Source organism: Vigna umbellata, chromosome 5 (genome assembly GCF_029865625.1).
Source record: "Vigna umbellata cultivar VRB3 chromosome 5, Vumbellata_1.0, whole genome shotgun sequence".
NCBI classification, from domain to species: domain Eukaryota; kingdom Viridiplantae; phylum Streptophyta; class Magnoliopsida; order Fabales; family Fabaceae; genus Vigna; species Vigna umbellata.
In genome coordinates this window covers 13823360-13844006 of record NC_142169.1, presented here as the reverse complement: position 1 = coordinate 13844006, position 20647 = coordinate 13823360, and the positions used below count along the sequence as shown (strand labels likewise).

Here is a 20647-nt window from a genome sequence, read left to right as displayed (position 1 = left end):
AATAGAATAATATTTATACCTATCGAGGTATAACTTATGTACTACTAACTGATGTACCACTTTATTTATACACATTGAGGTATAACTTGTGCACTATCAATTGGTGTACCACTTTATTTATACTCGTTGAGGTATAAATTATGCACTACCAATCGATGTAACACTTTATTTATACCCATTGAGGTATAACTTGTACACTACCAGCTGATGTAGCACTTTATTGTCACCCACTAAGGTATAACTTATGTACTACCTACCTAGGTAGCAAAATATTTCCACCTACTAAAGTGATAATTAAGTACTACCCACCTAGGTAGCAAAATATTTTCACCTACCAAGGTGAGAATTGAGTATTACTCGCCTAGGTAGCAAAGTATCCCTACCCACCGAAGTAGAAAAAGCGTATTATCCGCTTAGACATAAAATTTATCACTACCTACCAAGGTAGAAAAATACTATTCAAAAAGATAAAAAGCTATCAAACTACTCGCTAAAGTAGTAAAATCAATTCTACCTGCCAAGGTAGAAAGATATTAAGTGGCCACTAAGATAGAAAACTAAACTTACAAATATATACACACGCTCTAACTCGACTTTACCAAACCACACTTACAGGTTCATTTTCTCACCTTGTAGAGCTATGAGCTCATGAGGCATATGTATTTTCCTACATCAAAGCTGGAAATAATATTAAATTAATATAATTATTCTCATAATATATTGTAATATGTACATATTATTCTCTTAATAAATACAATTATAGAATATCATAAAAATATTACACCATACTAAATACAATTATTAGCATAATATGCCATAAATATCATTAAATTTGATATTTGATATACATATATAACAATAATTAATTAAGTTGAGTATAATCCATTAATCCATGGTATTATTAAGACATAATCTATTAATTAATGATATTACTAAGGCAAAATTTATCAAAGAATGGTATTATCAATTAATTATCTTAACAATCCACATTTGAATATAAATACGATGCATTCTCACATGAAGTACACACTCAATCACATATACTCTTCTATACTCATATTTTCTTATGTTCTTACTAATTTATGCGTCAAATAATCACTAGTAAAAAAACGTCTTTTTAACGCGCTATATACGCCTCGGTTTTACTAAAACCGAAACGTATAAAAGCACGGTGGCATTTTCGTTGTTTTAGGGAAGTTATATGCCTCGGTTTAAAAGAAACCGAAGCGCAAGATGTCTACTACCTCGGTTAAGCCAGAAACTGAAGTATAAAGTTTTGCCATTGTACCCTCTACTCCTCTGCAAATCAGCTGACAAACTGAGAAACTTTTTGAAAAACACATACTGCCTCGGTTACAATCAGAACCGAGGCATATAGGTTCAATATATTTTCAAAATTGTCATTATACTTTTCATTTTTTATTATTTTCTGATATAATAGGCATCGGTTAAGTTGAAAAACCGAAACAATATAGTTATATTACCTCGGTTATATTTTGAACCGAGGCAGTATAAGCTGTTAAGAGCAAGCCCAGATCCTCTTCTCTTTCTGATTCCAAGTGGGCTTAAGGGTTCAGCTTTTTTTTTTCCTTTTGGAGCAAGCCCAGATCCTCCTCTTTCCCTTGAACGCGCACGAGTAGCAAGGCAGTATAGGCTGAAGCTTCTTCCCTTTCTCTTCTTCCCTTGAACGCGGATGAGCAACGAGAGTGTTGTGATGGAGGTGAGTGGCCAGCGAAGATGTGGAGAGACGCGGCGAGGTCGTGTCTGATAGCGGCAGCGCTTCCACGAAGGTTCCAACTCCGACTTCTTCGATGGAGACGACTGTGCGAGGACGTTGGCCGTTCTGATTCGCGGCGCAAGTTTCCTTCTCCTCCTTCTTCCTCTGTTTTCGTTTGAGTTTTAGGGGTTTCCTGTTTCGTATAAGAACGCGTGTTGGGTGCGAATGGGGATGCGATGACGGACGAAGGCGGCGGTGGCGCGTTGCGAGGAAGGCGGCAGCAGAGTGAATCGTTTTTTGATTTGGCATTTTAGGGTTTCTGAAATTGAGAATTGGAGAATTTGGTTTTTCATTTTCAAATTTGGGGTTTCTGTTCTTGTTTTTGCGACTTAGGGTTTCAGCTATTCATCTAATTTTGGGGTTCCAGTTTTGTTATCTGAGTTTGTGAAACAGCGTGGTTATGTCCTGAAACAATATTCCTGGCTTGGGAAAATCAGGTATAACTCGGATTGCAGAGGAGATTCTCTTCAAGCGCGGGTCTTGTTCATCTTTAACGTTTTTCATAGCCATTCTGGTCACTCGTCTAACGGAAGAAGTGGAACGGCGGAGGACGGTGGACGGAGGGTTGAAAGAAGGGCATGAGAAAGGGAGGAGTGTAGGGAATCTAGAAGAAGGGCGTGAGACAGGGATTTCATTTCAAATTCATTTTTGGGCTTCTTTCTTTCTTTGAAATCTTGATTTTTTTCAGTTTGGGGGTTTGAAATTAGAATCTGGAATTGAAATAAGAACTGAAGCACAAAGGTGGCTAAAGAAGAAAAAAAAAGATCATACTGCCTCGATTCAGGTTCCAACCGAGGCAGTAGAGGGAGACAAAGTAACTCGGTTCGGAACCGAGGCAAAGAGTCTACCACTTTTTGCTTCGCCTGAATATGCCTTGGTTCAGGAACCGCTACCTATGAACGAAAATAACCGGTGTCGTTTTCTCTGACTGCACTAGTGAATCTTCTACAAATAGATATTTCTTCGATTTTATTCTAAGATCAACGATCTAGTCTCTCTATGTGACCTCAGAGAAACCTCACTATTTTTCAATAAGAACAAGATTTAATACAAAGATTTATGAAATATATATATATATATATATATATATATATATATATATATTACAAATACTTTTAAAACATTTTCTTAGTTTTACAGTTATGAAGTAATGCATGTATAAGATAAAATCTATCAATAGAGTATTCTATCTGCTTTAATAATCTTAAAAGAAAAAAAAATTACATATAAGTATTTGAAACAAAACTTTTTTCCAAAACGTTCTATTTTGAAAAAAAAAATCTCAAAACTAAATCAATGTCAAATTATTTACCAAATGTAACATGTTTTTCTTTCAATCTAGAATTAGGTATTTAAGAACCATATACAACAAAATAAATTTGGCAACCGACTTTTCATATATTTTTTTAAAAATTTTAGATTCTATTTATAATATAGTACAAAGATAATATAAGCACATACATGGTGCCATTATATATAACAAAAGAAAAATCAAACTCTACAAGAAAAAATAAGTTTGAAAAAGGCTCTTTTATTAAACCATTTTAATAGAACTTAAATGAACTATTCTTTCAAAACATTAGTTGAATTCGATCCTTAAAAATCAAATTTGGATTGATTTTCCTACTATGGATTCATAGCAAAACTCAAAAATCAAAATTTCCATTCTTAAACTGAAAAGGAAAAACAAAGGTCGTGTCTGATAAATAATTTGACATTGTATTGGTTTGGATTTGAGAAACTAAAAAGAAATAAAATAAATTTAAAAAGTCATTATCATATTAAAGACAGCTTTAATAAACAGTACAAAATATTGTTGAATGATTTAAGTGAGAAATCTTTATAACGATAACAATGGATCCTACGCACACACCCATATGCATGTTCCACTGATTCTGCGTCGACTTTACCTTTTTGAGTAATTCAATGATTTATTGGGTACATCTCAATGATTTTTCTTTACGTGCCTAATGAGAAGAGAAAACAAAAATGTTAACTTAGAATCCCATTTAGTTAATCATATTAAGATATTTTTAAATTTAAATTTAAATTAAAAATGTTTATTAAAATTTTAATATATTTTAATCTTTAACTTAAAAAGTAAATAAATATAAATTTTTTAATCTAAAAATATTAACTGTTAAGTTAAATTGATATTAATATTGAAATTAAAATTGTGTCATATAAATAACTTAAATATAAATTTAAAATAATATTTAATTAAATTAAAAAAAATCATTAATTTTTAAATTTTAGAAAAAATATTATAATATGGACAAATCTAATTTCATTATAAAATTTAAAAACTATAAAATAATATTTAATCTAATATATAATTATATTGCATGGAAAATTAACATTAAATGAGGGAATTAATAGTGGGATAGATAAATTGAAAAGAAGAATTAAAGGAGACTGGTAATGGTAGGCTTGGTACCAATAGCATAAGTACTTCTGTGAATTAAATTAAAAATATAATTAATACATACCAGATCGGTTGCAGTTCTGTTTCTCACGCCTTTCATGGGGGTAAAGCTTTAAATGGTTAAGTCAGTTTCTTTTAATAATTTATATATATGAGGACAAGTGTTATAAAGAAATAGGTGAAAAGATATATTGTAAATGGGTTAGTAGAATGAGGTAAAGATAGATGAATATGATTATGGTGGAAGTTGTAGAGAGATGCTTTGAATGAAAAGATGTGAAAAAGGAAAAGATAGAGAAAGCATAAAAATGAGGGATAGAAGAAGAAGCAGGAGATAGGGGGAAACTGGAGTTGAGATCAGCCACAAATATCCCACCAATCTTTTCAATGGGGAAACAGAAGAGAGAGAAAGAGAGAGAGAGGAATAAGTGTAGAAAGCATATAAAAAGAAAGAAAGAAAGAAGAGACAAAGCATAAGATGTTCCATCAAGCTGAGTGAAGATGGGGTAGTTGGAAAAGGAGTTAGAGTGGTCTCCCTAATTGTCTAACCAAAGCTGTGAAAGCAATAAGTGAGGGAGGGTCTGAAAGCAATCTGAAGTTAGTTCATTAATATTTTTTAATGTAGTGCTGGATTGATCTGACTCTTATATACATATGCCTTCCTTTTCAGAACCCTATCAACTTCTCCTTTCTCTTCTTTGGATGCACCCTACACCCACACCACTTTACTCATTTCTACCTTAACATTCCCATCACCATTTATCTCCATCTACCACTCCACCATCACATTCCTAATTCATACCACAGAGCTCCTTGCATTTTCTTACTTTCATTTCTTAACTCACCATTCCAATAGGAAATTAAAAGTTTGTATCATATACAAATTTATCTTTTCTTTTCTAACAAATGTTTTTATATTGATTATAAAAGTAGACTCTTTATACTAATTTTATGTATCTTTACTTTTATTCATGTTTAACAACTTGTATAAAAGAATTATTTTTAACCCGTATAAAAATATTTTTTTTATATACTAATCATGCTCTTTAATAATCATGCAAATCAATCATCCAAATCTTTCATGGATCTTAAGATGATTTAAAAGTACATGATTTAAAAGTACATGTACCGTATGGACCGGATAGTCACATGAACATACCGGTGTCAAGTTAGACCGAACGGTCTCAGAAAACAAGAACACACAATCGACCGGACAGTCACCTCTCTAGAACTCATTCTCTTTGTTTTCTCTCACTTCTCTCTACAATTTCTCACTCTTGGATCATCTGTTCGACGATCAGGAGGTGTTTGGGCGATCCTTAAGTCGAGGACTACCTATCTGACCGATCAATTGGTTGAATTGAGCAAGTAAGTCTTGAACCCCTTTTTCCTTAGTGTTTAGGGTTCTTGATCATGTAAAGTGGTTCTGTTTTGCATGGATCAAGAATCCCTCTTCATTAATTCTTCGTTCATTTGTGGTTCTAAGGTTGATCTTCAATCATCAATCGGTGATTTGTTTTCTATAAGTTCCTTGTGTCGCAAGAATTTGTGTAGCGTTTAGAGGTTTTGGAGTTGTTGAAAGAAGTGAGAATGTATATGTGTGTGGGTATGAAGAGGAAAATGAGAATTTGTTTGTATTTTCGTGATTATGAGTTAATTGATAAATTTTGTGATGATGAATGGTTTAGAACATGTAAAATATGCTTGTATGTGTTATTGATGTTGAATTGTGTATTGATGAAGTAAATTGTGTTGATTAAATTGTGGAAGAAAGGGTTACTCTTGGTTGTATGTTATTTTGGTCTAAAAATGAGGTCTTAAGTATTGAAACTGCGAAAGAAGTGTTGTGAACTGATTTGAGATATATAAAGTATGTTATAAGTTGCTTTGTGATTTGTTTAAGTCCTTAAAAAGGAGGAACATCTGAGATATGAGTATGTGATGGTGGTTAAATAGTGTCTAGCTTGGACCACTTTTTGAGGAAGTGGGATGGTAAAAACTTGAGTTAGGGGTTCTGTGTGCAAATGGTCAGTTTGGGGAGTCTTGATAAGTCCTATGGGACTTGTTGAAGTTCCTAAGTTGCTTGATATTGTGCTATAAACAGTAGAATTCAATTTGAGTCTCTAAGTTGAAGTTTTGTAAGCTTTTGGTTGAAATCTTGTAGTCACTTGTTTAAAATGAGTTTGGTATGAGTTGGACACAATTGGTTAAGTACAATTGAGTGTATAACACAATCTAGGAGGGTTAGAAGTTGGGAAAATTATATCAAATTGGTCAAGGGCAGTTTGGGATGATAATTTTGCAATTTTCGTGCTGTAGAATTATGCAGACTCGCTGAGAGAGTGAAGTCACTCAGCGAGGGGTTAGATGCCTAGACCATTGTTTGTCCTTTCGCCTAGCAAGTTGGGTCGTTGAGCGAGTGTTGAGGGGTTTGAACCACTAACTGCTTATTCGCACAGTGAGCTGGGTTGCTAAGCGAGAGGTTGGGGTCTGGGAACAATGTCTCTATGGTCGGTCAACGAGTGTGGTCGCTCAACGACTGGTCCAAGTTTTGTTTTATTATTTTCATTCTTGTATCTTGATAAGTTTGAGTTATGTTTTAATTCTTGGTGGATGATGTATAAGTATGCAATATGGTATGGAAATAAAGTTATGAAGGTGATTATGGATGTGATGTGATGATGATGTTCAAGCAATGTGTGAGGTGTGGATTTCAAGTATCATGTGAGAAAGGAATTTCAAGGAGGAATATCCTAAATTGGTTATGTTGTGTTATGTATTGAATTAGGGGCTCCTAAATTTGGGAATGATCCTAACACTCTCAATAACCCTATTTCATGTAGAGATGGGTGATTATGTCGTGGAGAGTAGCAGGAGGTACTAGTCTATGGTCACTGGTTAAGGCCATAATGTTTGATGGATTAACCTTGGTTTATGTTATTACTAGTGGTGGTTGAGGATGTGGTTATTATTTTTGAGCTAGGTTGCTCCACCATACACGGGTGCAGGTTCCCCATGAGTCTGATGTTAATGCATCTATCTGGATAGTAAAAGGGTTTCAAGTGGAATTAACTAATTGTGGTGTTGTTTGATTCATAACATGCATGTATAGTGTCATTGTTTAAATAGTATGTAAAATCTTTTGATACTCTAGCTTACCCTTGTTTTTCTGTGGTATGTCTTTGTATGTTGTTTCTCTTTTGCGATGATCACCTTAATGGTGTGAGCTTAGGGATACATCCTTTTCAATTGATTCAGCGGGGGCTGGAAGTGAAGCTTGTAGTATAGGTAGTTACTTTTGTTCTCCAAGTGAAGAATTTTTATTCATCACAAAAATTGTAGTTCTTGTTCTATTATTATATATGTAATGTTCATTTTAGTAGTTTTATATTACTAAATTGGGATTGTACACTTGAAAATATAATTATTTTTATTTTGCTTATGTTAACTATGAAATAGTTTTAGTTTACTTTTTAAAACTCTTTTTATCAGGATCAATGTGTTTGTAATTATATAGTAATATATATTATTAGTGTAGATAACACTAGGGAATTGATGTATATATAATTCAATAGTATTTTAGATAATGTGACAAACATTTTAACCTAATTCAAGTAACATAGACTGAAATAAAAATGTTAGTTATATGATATAAATAATTTTGAAAGAAAATATTAGGTACTTGAAATAAAATAAATAAACTTTATTTATTTATTGAAGTTGTAAAAGTTATTGATCATTTAGGAATTTAGAAAATGATTTAAGAACAATAGTTATTTTAATAGTGATGCTCGATTATTTTTTTCATAAATATTTTGATTATAAATAGATTTTCTATTAGTAGAATTTCATTTCATAAGAACCACTCTTTCTCTAAACTTTTTTTCTAAATTATTTCTTTGTCTTCTCTCTATATCTTAGCCTTCATCTTTCATCTGTTTAAAAATTAGAGTACATCATAGGACTTGTGGCGTCAAGGTCTACAACCCTACCTGATTATAATCTTGAACATAGTAAGTTAATTTTTTACACTTCTTTTTGGTCCTTTAAGAAATATGTTACATGTGGGGAATTTTTGACTTACATGTGGCATTTAAGGACTTAAGATGAATCTTTGTTTGGTTAGAATTGTTAGGATGTGTTTTGATAATTGATCAAAACTTTCTATGTCCAAGTAGAGCAAACTATGTGAGGTAGAGTGTGTGGAAAACACCTAAGTCTAGGAGTGTCTATCTGGGTAAGAGAAACTAGTACTAATTTTATACTTGCTCATATTTGTGTTAACTTGTGTATTGGTTTCAATTAAAATGATGTGATTGTGTAATTTTGATTGGAAACTAATATGTGATGAACAATGTGAAGTGTTTGTAAATTCCATGGTATCAATTGATCTGTCATATGTTGAATTTTATTGATAAATTGTTTGAGCATAATGATGAGATTGAATTGTGAGTTTATCTGCTTGGACAATTTTTGTTTTAGTCTTATTGTTTGTGGGATTGAATTGATTTGGCTAGGATTGTTCCATTTTATCCATCTTATGACTATTTTTGAACTAAAATAAGGTATTTTAAAAAAAAGCAATTGCATAAATGGTTAAGTTATTTTATCCATCTCATTCCTTTTTTATTGAAAATCTTGATAAAAAATTGGTTTACAAACACAAAGTTTATTAAAAAGGGAAAAATCTAAGACTAAAAGATCACCCCAAACGTCTCATGATATTAACCATCCTCCTAGCATTGTGTGTCTTCCTCAATACATGTACTATCATTTGTTTCCATATAAAACGATCATCATAGATGGAAAATAACCAAATAAAAATGGGTGAGCTTAATGTAAACCAAAACTTTTTTTTATAAATAAAACTTTTCCAATAATCTTTTCCTTTAATAAACTAATAAAACAAATATATAATAAGTAAATAAATAAATTCTTTTCATGCAGATGCACACACAACACCTTCAAAGGACTGCCTCCCTGGCCAAAAGAAAAACAACTACCTAATGGGTAGCCTCTCGGGTTTTTATGGTACAAAACACCATCAAAGGGTAGCCTCCCCGCTCACTAGTGGAACACATTGCCCTCACATGTCCCTAGCTATGGCGAAACAAAACACTCTTATGAGAAATCTTCCCGTCTAATGGAGCTCAAAGCTCTTCTAAGAAGCCTCCCCTACTATGATGAAACACATAGAAACTTTTCAAAATATATGTCTTAAGAAAACCCATCCTTTTAACCCATTTATCCCAAATACTCATGCAATTTCAGAAACTCTCATCCTCATAGCTTTAAACAACGAATTGAAAGTACTCATCAAATCTTGCTCTTAATTTCAAAACATATGCATACAAGAAAACAAGAACACAAAAATGTAAGCTCCCCTATATGTTTTTGTTCACTTCTTCCTTCTTCCTCTTCGAAACTCAACCTTTAACTTTCTTTCCATGTTTGAATCTTACTCTTACTTTTCCTTCAAATATACTCAATCATATTTTTTCTCGTCCAAGCGTAACACTTACTAACTTGTTTAGTATGTATATTTGTGGACTTCACTCTCTCCCTTAAAACCCTAGATACTCTAAAGAGATTTTAGGTGACCCTTCTAATAACCAAAAAATATTAAATATATATTTCATACTTTTTTATTTCTATTTCATAGAAAATCTCTTGTATATAAAAAAAATCACACACATAATAAATCTAATATATTTTTAATAAATTTGTTTAAATTATAACCCTCACATATAACTTGTTTATATTATAATAACCACTTTTATATCTTTTTAAATAAAATAAAAACAATAAACCACTTTGAATATATATTTCCTAAGTATTATAATTTTTAGGATCTTACATGGAAAGCCTAATTAAGTCAATTTGGGAGCTAAAACTCTTATACAATGTCGAGTGGTATCACAAAACCATTGGACGCCATTTGGGGAAACCTGGAAATGAGCATTAGAGTTCAAAGCATTGACACCACCCTAGAATTTTTGGGCACTACGAAGTAAGTGGTTCCAGCGTTCATTGTATGGGACACCACTTTGGGACCATTAGACGCTCACTTTATAGTGAGCATTAGGGGATCTAGCGTTGGGCATTGGATGCACCCTATTTTGGGTTCTAGGAAGTCTTCAAAAAATTGGGATTCCCACTTCGTTAACTATTAGATCTAGCTGAAAGTTTGATAGTTGATTCTAGACATATGAAACTTACTTGAACCATTGAGATCTTTGATTAGAGTTATGAGGTTAGAAAAATGCTATTCACCATTTTGATGTACTTAATGTAAACAATGTATGTGAAAATTAGGCTAATGTAATAGAAAATCAATGATGTATTGTTAATATTCCAATTGAATTAAATAATATGTGTGAGTTTGGATGGAAGTACAAAACAAGTTATACATGGTGTGATTGAAGATTTCATGAGGATGTGATGGATGAACGAGGTGTGAATGTTGTATGTGTTTGTAGGTAGTTGTATTTTTACTTTGGTTTGAAATGTATGATTTGAGATGAGAATGTAGTAGTTCTAAAGGTGGAAGCTCTAGTGTTGATTTTTTGTGTGAGGTGTATTGATGTGAGAATTATAGTGAGACTATCTTAACTCTATTAAGTATTGGATTCACATAGAGGAAGATACTTAGGTTGAGAGTTGAAAGAGGTCATTATCTCTAGATTTAACATTCATTGTGAAATCTATAGATGAGTGATTCACCCTATTATACTTTATGGAATGAGATGTGACCATAGGATGACGAGAACCCTTGAAAGATATGGGTGAGTATAACATGTGCATAGTCTCAAATTCTAATCAATACACAAAGTCCTTCAATAGTAGCGTCTAATGTTTGATGAGTGTGATAAGTATGAAAGACTGTGAAGGTATAATGTGAGACTATGTGATTGTTAAAGATATTACTTATTTTATGAAATTATGTAAGAATACAATTATATGATAAATCTTTTATTATAGTCATGTGTAAATCTATAAAAATATATGTATAATCTTTTATTATGACTTTAATATAAAACTGTTAGTAAAAATTTAATAACTTACCATTGTCTTTTCTGCCTGTTGTGGTTTTATCTATCTGCGATGATCGTATGTTATATGTGAACAAAGAATGATGCATGTAAGAGACACTAGTGCAGTAAAGGAAAACGAATGCGGTTATTTTTGTCTATACGCAGCGGATCCTGAACTAAGACATATATAAGCGAGGCAAAAAGGAGTAGGATTATGTCTTAGTTCATAGGTAACTGAAGCAGTAGAGTTTTTCCCTTTTTTGTTTTTTTTTCGACACACCTTTCGCCTCGGTTCCTATTGAATCGAGACAGTATGTGAGACGTTATTGCCTCGGTTGGGACCTAAACCGAGACAATAGACTATTTTTTTATTTTTTTTTATTTTTCGCTAGGCTTTCTTTCTCAGTTGTGACCACAACCGAAACATATTCTTATGTTTTTTTAAAAAAAACAGATTTATTTCTACAACATTCTCAACTGCAAAGAGATAGTTATAGAAGAACATATAAATAATAAAATCTACTTATTTTAGGTTATTTTGTAATGCATAGATTTTTTTTTAACTATTTTAGTATTATGTTTTGAAAACGTTATTATATAAATTATTGAGGAATAATGTAATACAAGCAAAGTTTTATAATGCTAAATATTAATTATATTAATGTTTTAGTCAGTAGAATAATTGTACTAATTTAGAGTGTTTCAAAGTTTATATTTATTTAAAAAATTATATTTTATTGGTAGGGGAATCAAATAACACGTTTAGTATATTTCATTCCCAACATCTCTAACATTTACCAAATCATGACTTTTAGATTTCATTATGAAATATTTATTTTCAATTTTAAATCATTTTTATGACATAAAATTATTTTATTATTACATTTTTCCTTTACTATTTTTAATTCACGAGGGTATGTTAAATATTCAATCAATAAAAAAAATATTTAAAGAGAAATTTGATAAAAGAAAACCATGAACAGGGTATAATAAGTCAGTTTCAAATCTGTAACCATACTCAATTGTAACGACTTTCTTTTTCAATTAAACATATTTTCATCTTTGTTTATGGCCAATAAAAATATTCAAATATGCTTTCAATTTCTTAAAAAAAATGTTAAATTTGATTTGATTCTTAAATGTGCATTTTTTTATAGTTTTAATCTTTATAAACATTTTCAAATGTTAAACAATTATTCTTTCTATAGTTTGCAGCATTATACCATTAGTTTTATTTAAAACTGGTATACATATTTAATTTTGTCAAGTTTAATAATTATTAAGAAATGACATTTTTTCGTTGAAGATTAGAAGTGACATGTTTTTACACATCAACATCAATATTTAGCTATCCGTCACCTCATTAGTAAATGTAATAACACTATATAAATTTTCTTTTATAAAGTGACATATATTTAATAAAATTTGTTGTTAAGAAATGACATGTTTGAACACATATCTACCTCCAAATTAAGATATATGTCACTTCATTAAATGATTATAGAAATTGTTTTTAAAAGCTTTCAAATTTTGAGAATTAAATATAATTACTTTTTAAAGGATTTACCAAGTTTAAATATATAATAAATATTAAAATACATTTTATTATATATACATAAGTTGGTGGAGAGGTACAATCTGATCTACAGTACGAAAAATCTCTCAACTCAAAAGTACTTATAACAAAAATTACACTTATTTTAGTTAAAAATACATAACCTCAATTAAAACTTCATAGTTTAAATAATAACTAATTTGGGATACATCGGAAGCAAGTTGTATTGAAGTTAAATTTCACTGTTTTCTAAAATTTCAAGAAATTTGTGATTAAAATAATTTTCAAAACATTTTTTAATTTTAGATAAAATAATTCGAGTATGTGATTCGTGAAACGATTCAATAATTATCTATCATATTCATAGTAAATTATTTACATTTTCAAGTTGAATGGAGAAAAAAATGTGTATAAACAAAGTGAAAACACAATAAAGAAACGAATACTGAAGATTCCTTTCGATCTTTCGGGTATCAAATATATTGGCTTCACCTTCACTCTAAGCTTTTAGTATTAAGAACCTCTTTTTACGACAAAAATTCTAAATTAGGTTTCTAAGATTGAACCAATTTAGCATTTTAGTGTTTTACTTAAAGAAATTATTTATGTTATCAATTACTTACTTCATAAAATATTATTTATTTTATCCATTTTTACATTAAAGTAGAAATCCAAAGAAATATTGACGCTTAATTATGAATGTGGTCTGGTCTTTACATTTTACAAGATCTGTAATTTTGGTTTCTAAATTTTTCTTTTTCTTTTTAAAAATTTAGTTTCTAAAATTATAGTTATTCCTAATTTTGGTCCTACGTTTCATGTAATTTTGATATCTTAACTTTAGTTATTCATAACTTTATTCCATTTTCAATTTTTTAAAAATATATTTAGTATCAAACTAAATTTAGTAATAACTCGTCCATGTATCTATTACTCTTTTCAATCATGTAAAAAAATCATAAATATAATCTGTTTTTTCCTAATATTCCAAAAAAAAAACTGCGATAAATGAACTAAAATATTTAATAAAATTATAGAAGATTAAAAATGAAGGGATCAAAATCACATAAAAAAAAATTAACCATCAAAGTTTTGAATTATTAAAAGATGAGAGACGAAAACTTTGAGATGAATAGAAACCAAAATAATAATTAAGCTAAAAGTTAATAGTAGATTTTCAAAATTTTAGAGACTAAAATAGATAAAGATTAGCAATATTTATTTGAACCCTCGCACGCACCAACATAACTTCCGAACCAACGGGCCTCTTAATGCCTTTTTTTGGACCATTCCTAATATGAATTTAACATTTACCAAAAGGGCTCACGCTATTCACACTCCTAGGATTTCATTCTCTACACCTCCTACTTTTCCTTACATTCTCACAAGATTCCTTTTTTTTTCTCTTACCTTTGCACCTACTTTTTCGCAGATTTTACATAATTAGTTTCTTAAATTTAATCTCGTTTCAATATATATTTCGGTATAATAAAGAATATTACAAAAATAGGAAATAATTTCTATATATTATTGATAATGAATTATATTGCATGAAACTAGTATAAGTGAACGATATTTTTACGAATCAACTACATACAAAAACAAGCAAACAGTACAAAAAGTAAAAGTTCCGGTGCTAATAGCATAACCTTGCAAAATCTGTTAAAGCCTTATGGATTTTTGGGCCAGATTTATGTATAAGAGCAAAGGAATGTTGTATAGAGTTCAGAACTTCGAGTACATTTTTTACTTTTATACAACTTTGGATTACATGTTTTACCTATAGATTACTTGCTCTGGAATGTCAAATATGTAATAAATATTGAAGATAAAAGTTGTGATAGTGTCAAATTACATTATAACATATTACATAATCTTAAATCTTATATTGCTCGATGGAAACAAGAGCCAAGGAAAGAAGTTGTCATAGGAAATAAGATAAGAGGAGCTATCCTTGTTTCTTTTTGTTGCCTCTATATGATTGTAAATACTTGGAACAACTTGGTGGTGATCTTTCCTTCTTGTTTTTTGATGTGATCATGTTGCAAAAGGTTAAATATTGTTTGTTATTATAGGGTTTAGGGATTACGTTTGCATGTTATAGGGGAGTCTTGTTTGCATGTGAAGGAATTTCGAAAGGTTTGTAAATTTTTTTGGAATTATTCCTCATAATCACTTTTGATTTTGATTTGTTATTGGTAAATATTTAGGTAATTGATGATTTAGAATAATTTATTTCATTATTGGATTACAAGATATACATATTGAATTACTATGCATAATCTTGTTGGTCAGGATTTTGTTATTCAAAACATGATTATTTATGGTTATACTGATATATGGTGAAGGATATAAACAGAAAGTGTATAATTGTTGGTTAAACAAGAAATAAAAGGGTTTCGTGTTGTTTATAGTATGAACCGAGCTGTTGAGTTTTTGGACGTGTTGTTTCAAGCTTAAAACATGTTTTTTTATGTTGATCCATGCGATATAGATTTTTTATCCGTGTTGTTTATGGTTGAAACCAAGCTATTTAGTATTGTGGATGTGTTGTTGTAAGTGTAATTTGTGTTGTTTAAGTTTGACGTGTAATGTTTATATTTTGAACCGAGCATGTTAAAGGTTGTACCAATTTGTTGAAAGCTTGAAACCGTGTTGTTGAGATTGTATACCAAGTTGTTTGTTGTTTGTATCGGGTTGTCTGAAGTTGAACAGTAATATTTTAAGTTATAACTGTCATAATGTTTTTATGTTGAATCTGTGGTGTTATTTAAAGATGAATCCAATATGTTTTTGAGTGGAAACCGAGTTGTGTAGGTTTAAACCGAGTGGTTAAGTTGAAATCTTATTGTGTTGTTTTTTGATCGAGCTATGTTAGCTTGTTTCTGGATTGGTTTAGGCTTTATCGAATTGTGTTGGTCTTTTGTGGAGCTAGGTTGGTTTCTATTGGGCCATGTTGGTCTTGTCAGGCTGGGTTAGTCTTTGTCAAGCTAGGTTGGTCTTTTTTGGGCTATGTTGTCTTTTGGTGAGTTAAGTTAACTTTGTCATGTTGTGTTGTTTTGCGTTGTGTTGGTTTAATTTTGATTAAGGTAGGTTGGTTTTGACTGAGTTGTTTTAGAACTTGGTAGATAGGTTTTTACAACTCGGTATATAGGTTTTAAAGGTCAGCCATAAGGTTTTTGACATGGGCCGAGTTGTTTTTGTGGTTTGTTAAGCTATTGTTGAATGTGGTCGAGTTGTTTTGTTTTTGGTCGAGCTGTTCTTATTGTTTTCCTAGTTGTTTTTGAAAGTGGTTATGTGGTATGTCTTATTGGTTCAATTAGTGCTAGCAAAAATGATTGTGGGTTACACCTCGTCAATTCAATTGTGCTGAAAGACGTGGTTGTGTATTTTATCTTGTCGGTTCAGTTAGTGTTAGGTGACGAAATTTTTTTGTTATGTCATTTTGCTCGTAACAATAAAGCTAGGTTTGGTTCCTTTTCTCTAGATGGATTTGTGATAATGTCTACCATCATTTTAGTCTTGAATTATGAACAAAATAAATTCTTCCTTAGCTTTTTACCTTCTTGATTCGTCATTTTATCCTATTTTACTAAGTAATTACATCTTGAGCTATATTGAGTCAATTTTTATCACTAATATTCAATTTTGAGTGTATCGAGATCAAGTACACGAAGGTTATGTGCCAATCAAAGATTGGAAGATCATAGAAGAAGGAGGAAGTGCAAAAAGAGAAGATCAAACAAGATACTTGGTGCTGAGCGAAACCTTCTTGTTGTTGAGCGTCAAAGCTCTCGGCTTTCTATTGTTGAGGCGTCGCTGGACTATTGTTGAGCGCCATTTGGTTTGCATTTTTGGCACTAGGCTACTATTGAGCTGCCGTTAAGTGCCACTTTCGTTGTTGTGGCAAATTCAACCTATTTAGATCTAAAACACGAAGAGATCTAGATCTCTTGGCAGTTAGACGCGAGAATTCTCTTCTATAGCACTTGAAGGCTAGCTAGGGGTTGTGGGAACATCCCTTTTTTCTTCCTTGGGTCTCTTCCTTCTTCCATTTGTAAGCTTGAGCTCTCCATGACGATGAGAGCCAATTTCGTTCTTGTTGATGATAGATGTAACCACAACTCTTATGCAATTTGTAATTATTTTGAATGTTTATCTGTCTCTTTCTTTGAATGTTAGTATTTTGTTCCTTCACTTAATGCTTGTTATGATTTGACCACTCATAGCTTGATATTGTTTTGTTTGATATTGGAAAATATCTTGTGGATCTAAATCTAGAACAAAATACCTAAAGAAAATTGTATCTAGCGATAGAACTTAGACCTTTGGTTGTCTTAGATCTCAATTCTTAAAGTAGAATTACTTGTTAGGATTGTTAAGGGGTTGAATTCCAATAAGGAAGTGTAGGCTCTTTCTACTAAGGGATTAGAGTTTGAGTAAATTAATAGATTGGCCTTAACTTATTAATGAAGAAGACGTAATTTTATAAGCATAAGAGTGAAGAAAATGAAATCTTACGCCAACAATACCAATTCATATAATTTCTACTCTAATTCTATTTCCAAGTGTTTTAGCTACCAAAGTTCATTTTACTATTTATGCATCATGTTTGCCAAATAACTAACATGTTTTTGATACCGTTGTCGGGGACCTTTATTAGAACTAATTTTTTGTGTGATTCTTAACAAATTTAGAATCTATTCTTTTGTTCATAAATTTTTAATTTCTTGTAATTATTTTCCAAATTATTTTGGGCTAACTTTTGGCTCTAGTTTAGTTGTTCACTAGTGTATGCAAGGTAACATCAATACAAGGAGTATTATGTCACCATAACTGCTCCTTGTTGACCCTAAGATTGAGAAAACAACTCGAAGAAACAATAGCGACACAAGGAGACGAAGAGTTCGAGCTCAAGAAGCTGCCATTGATTCTCCATCTTGTATCAACACTCGAACTGTTGAACAACTTGATACTTCTTCTGTAAATCAGATGGTTGGTGCAAGACCACCTCCAAGGAGAACCATAGTGGACTCAATCACCTATACGATCCTGAGAAACTTCTCAAGTATTGTAAGGCCCACTATGAGTGAAAAGCTCGTAGAAATGAAACTTGTTCTACTCCAGCTCATCAAGTCTAATAAATTCTCTGGAGTGGACAATGAAGACCCTCATGCTCATCCGATCACTTTTTATGAATTGTGTGGCTTTGTGGGTATAATGAGGGAGGATGAAGAAGCGTTATACATTCCCATTTTCACTGAATGGAAAAGTAAAGGTTTGGCTTCAGGCATAACTTATTCAAAGTTTGACCAACTAGGAGGATGTTGAATATAAGTTCTTAGCTCGTTTCTTCCTACCATCTAAGAGCATAGAGATAAAGGTTGTAGTTGCTACTTTCGTTCAAGGAGTGGACAAACCATTATGTGAAGCTTGGGAAAGATTCAAAGTTGTACTGAGAAAGTGTCTTAGTCATGGATTCAACATAGAAATGAAAGCGCAAACCTTCTACAATGAGTTGCAATCTCAAACTAAGATGATATCAGATGCATCTTTTGGTGGCTAGGTACTCTTCAAAACTGATGAAGAAGCCATCATTATTATTGAGATCGTGACTTCCATTGACTTGAGAAGCTAACATGGGAGAATACCAACATAAAAGAGAGGAGTTTTTAAACTTAGTGCTCATGATGCACTTTGCACAGAATGAACTTCTTTCTCAACTAATGGAAATCCTAACTTAACATATGGCTAAGTTGCCTCAACAATTGCAAGCAATGTATATTAACGCCAACCGCACCAGCAAGAGATAAGGTGCGATTTTTATGGAGATGACTATCCTAATGGTTATGTCAATGTAAGGTCCGGGAAAATATGGGTCTTAAAAATAACATTATTGAAAGAAAATAGGAAATATAATTTTTTGTGGGTTTAGATATTTAAAAGATATATTATTATTATTAGATATTGTAGATATTTTAAATGGTATATTGAGATATTATTATATATAATTAAATATTATGGATAGATAATAATAATATGTATTATTGATAGACTAATTATAATAAATAAGAATAAAATGTATTATTATAAGTGAGAAAATATTAGAGATAGAGTTAGGTTGATTTATAAATATTAAGATATAGAGAAAGAGATGATTTTGTGTTTAGAAACCCTAGAAACTCTAAATCAAAGAGAGAAAACAAAGGAAGAGAGGAGATTGACGTTTTGGGAGAAGAAGAGAGAGAGCGACGGGAAATTTTTAGTGCAAAAGAAGATTGATGGTGTTTTAAGATTGTAGATAAAGCCTTAAGATTGGCTAAGGTATGTGGAAGCTTACCTTTGTTTGCTTGTTGTTGTATGCCATGAATTATTGATTATCTCGATTGATTAATTCTAGTTTTGATCCATGTGTGCATAATTATGATTATGATTATGTGTGGTTATTGTTGGGTAAGAGTTAATGTATGCATGGGCATAGGATTTATGTAATATTTGTGATGCGTTTCCCTATGAAAGTACTATGTATGTTTTGTTAGGTTATCCCAATAGATGGTTTGATGCTAAGAGAGAACAAAGTTATGATGCTTGGGGGTTTTCATGCAAATATATGTTGTAAGTGTTGGGTTATTGGGATCCCTTCCTATGTGAAGCATAGGTCAAATAATGTGAACCATTAGGTCTCACTTTGTTTTAGTGGAGATGGGTCATATCAGTAGGGCACATTAGAGTCATTTGAAGATAGGAAAAAACCAAGTGAGAGAGAGGAAGAGAAGAAGTCATTCTTGCATAACATAAAACCTACACTAGTGTTTAACACAACTTAAATAAATCAGTTCAAGTTAGCTTCCCCCATACCTAGAATTTGACCTTCCTCACAACCCTTGCCGCCGTACCAAAAATCCTTTTTATCCTCGACTTAGGGTTTGTGCTTCTTTAACGAAAAGAATGAATAACTAGGTGTGGGAAAAGTTCACTATATTGTACTGTACTATAAACAATTATAATTAACTATAAAAGTTAAGGTAAACTGAACTGAACCAAAAAATAGTTCAAATAAACTGAACTGAACTATTTTTTAGTTCAGTTATACTATAATGCAATTCAGTAAATTGTTTTTTAATACATAGCTCAGTCTATGAGCTGCACATAGCAGAAGATGTTGCTGCTTCATCATCACCCGTAATAGGGTACACACAAAAATATCAATCCCTTGCCGAGAGCTGACCTTGGAAGAATTGTGTCTCCTTTCAGGGAGCAAAGAACTGAGAAGTCACACTACAAGAGATTAGTGACTGCTCCCAGGTTGAGGATTCAAGAGAGCAACCATGGAAGGATAATCAATGACACTATTCTACAGCAAAGAGAAGTTTCTCCTTTCAAAGCGCCTTCGGTTGGAAAAATCAACGAAATGATAGCACAAGTGAAGCTATCTAATGAGCCCATAAAAGTGATTATTCATTAGTGCTTGAAAGCATTGATTCCTTTCAACCTGGTCACCTTTTCTTTTCTCGTGAATGTAATGCCTTGCAAGGGATGAATTCTTCATTGCCGAAACACATCTAAAAGAGTGAGTATTTCAGTCCAATGCCAACAGTGAGCTCTGCGAGAACACCATATAAAGCAATTAAGGTAAAATTCTTAATTAGGAAAAAATCTGTGGTTCACAGTTAACTGGATTGAAATTGTGTAAGGTTCATTTTTTTTAATTGAACTATATAATAGTTTAATTAGTTTTTAGTCAAAACCAGTTTAGTTTTTTTAAGTATAATATAGTATGATTAACTGTAGTTTTAGTATAGTTTGTTGAATTATGCTCAACCCTATGAATAACTAAAGACAAAGAAGAAAGTAAT

The 20647-nt window shown here is 31.5% G+C and overlaps 1 pseudogene; it reads left to right on the top strand.

The window, feature by feature from the left end:
- The first annotated feature begins 17633 nt into the window (after positions 1-17633).
- On the top strand, positions 17634-18357 carry LOC148197744 (uncharacterized; annotated as a pseudogene).
- The last annotated feature ends 2290 nt before the right edge of the window (positions 18358-20647 follow it).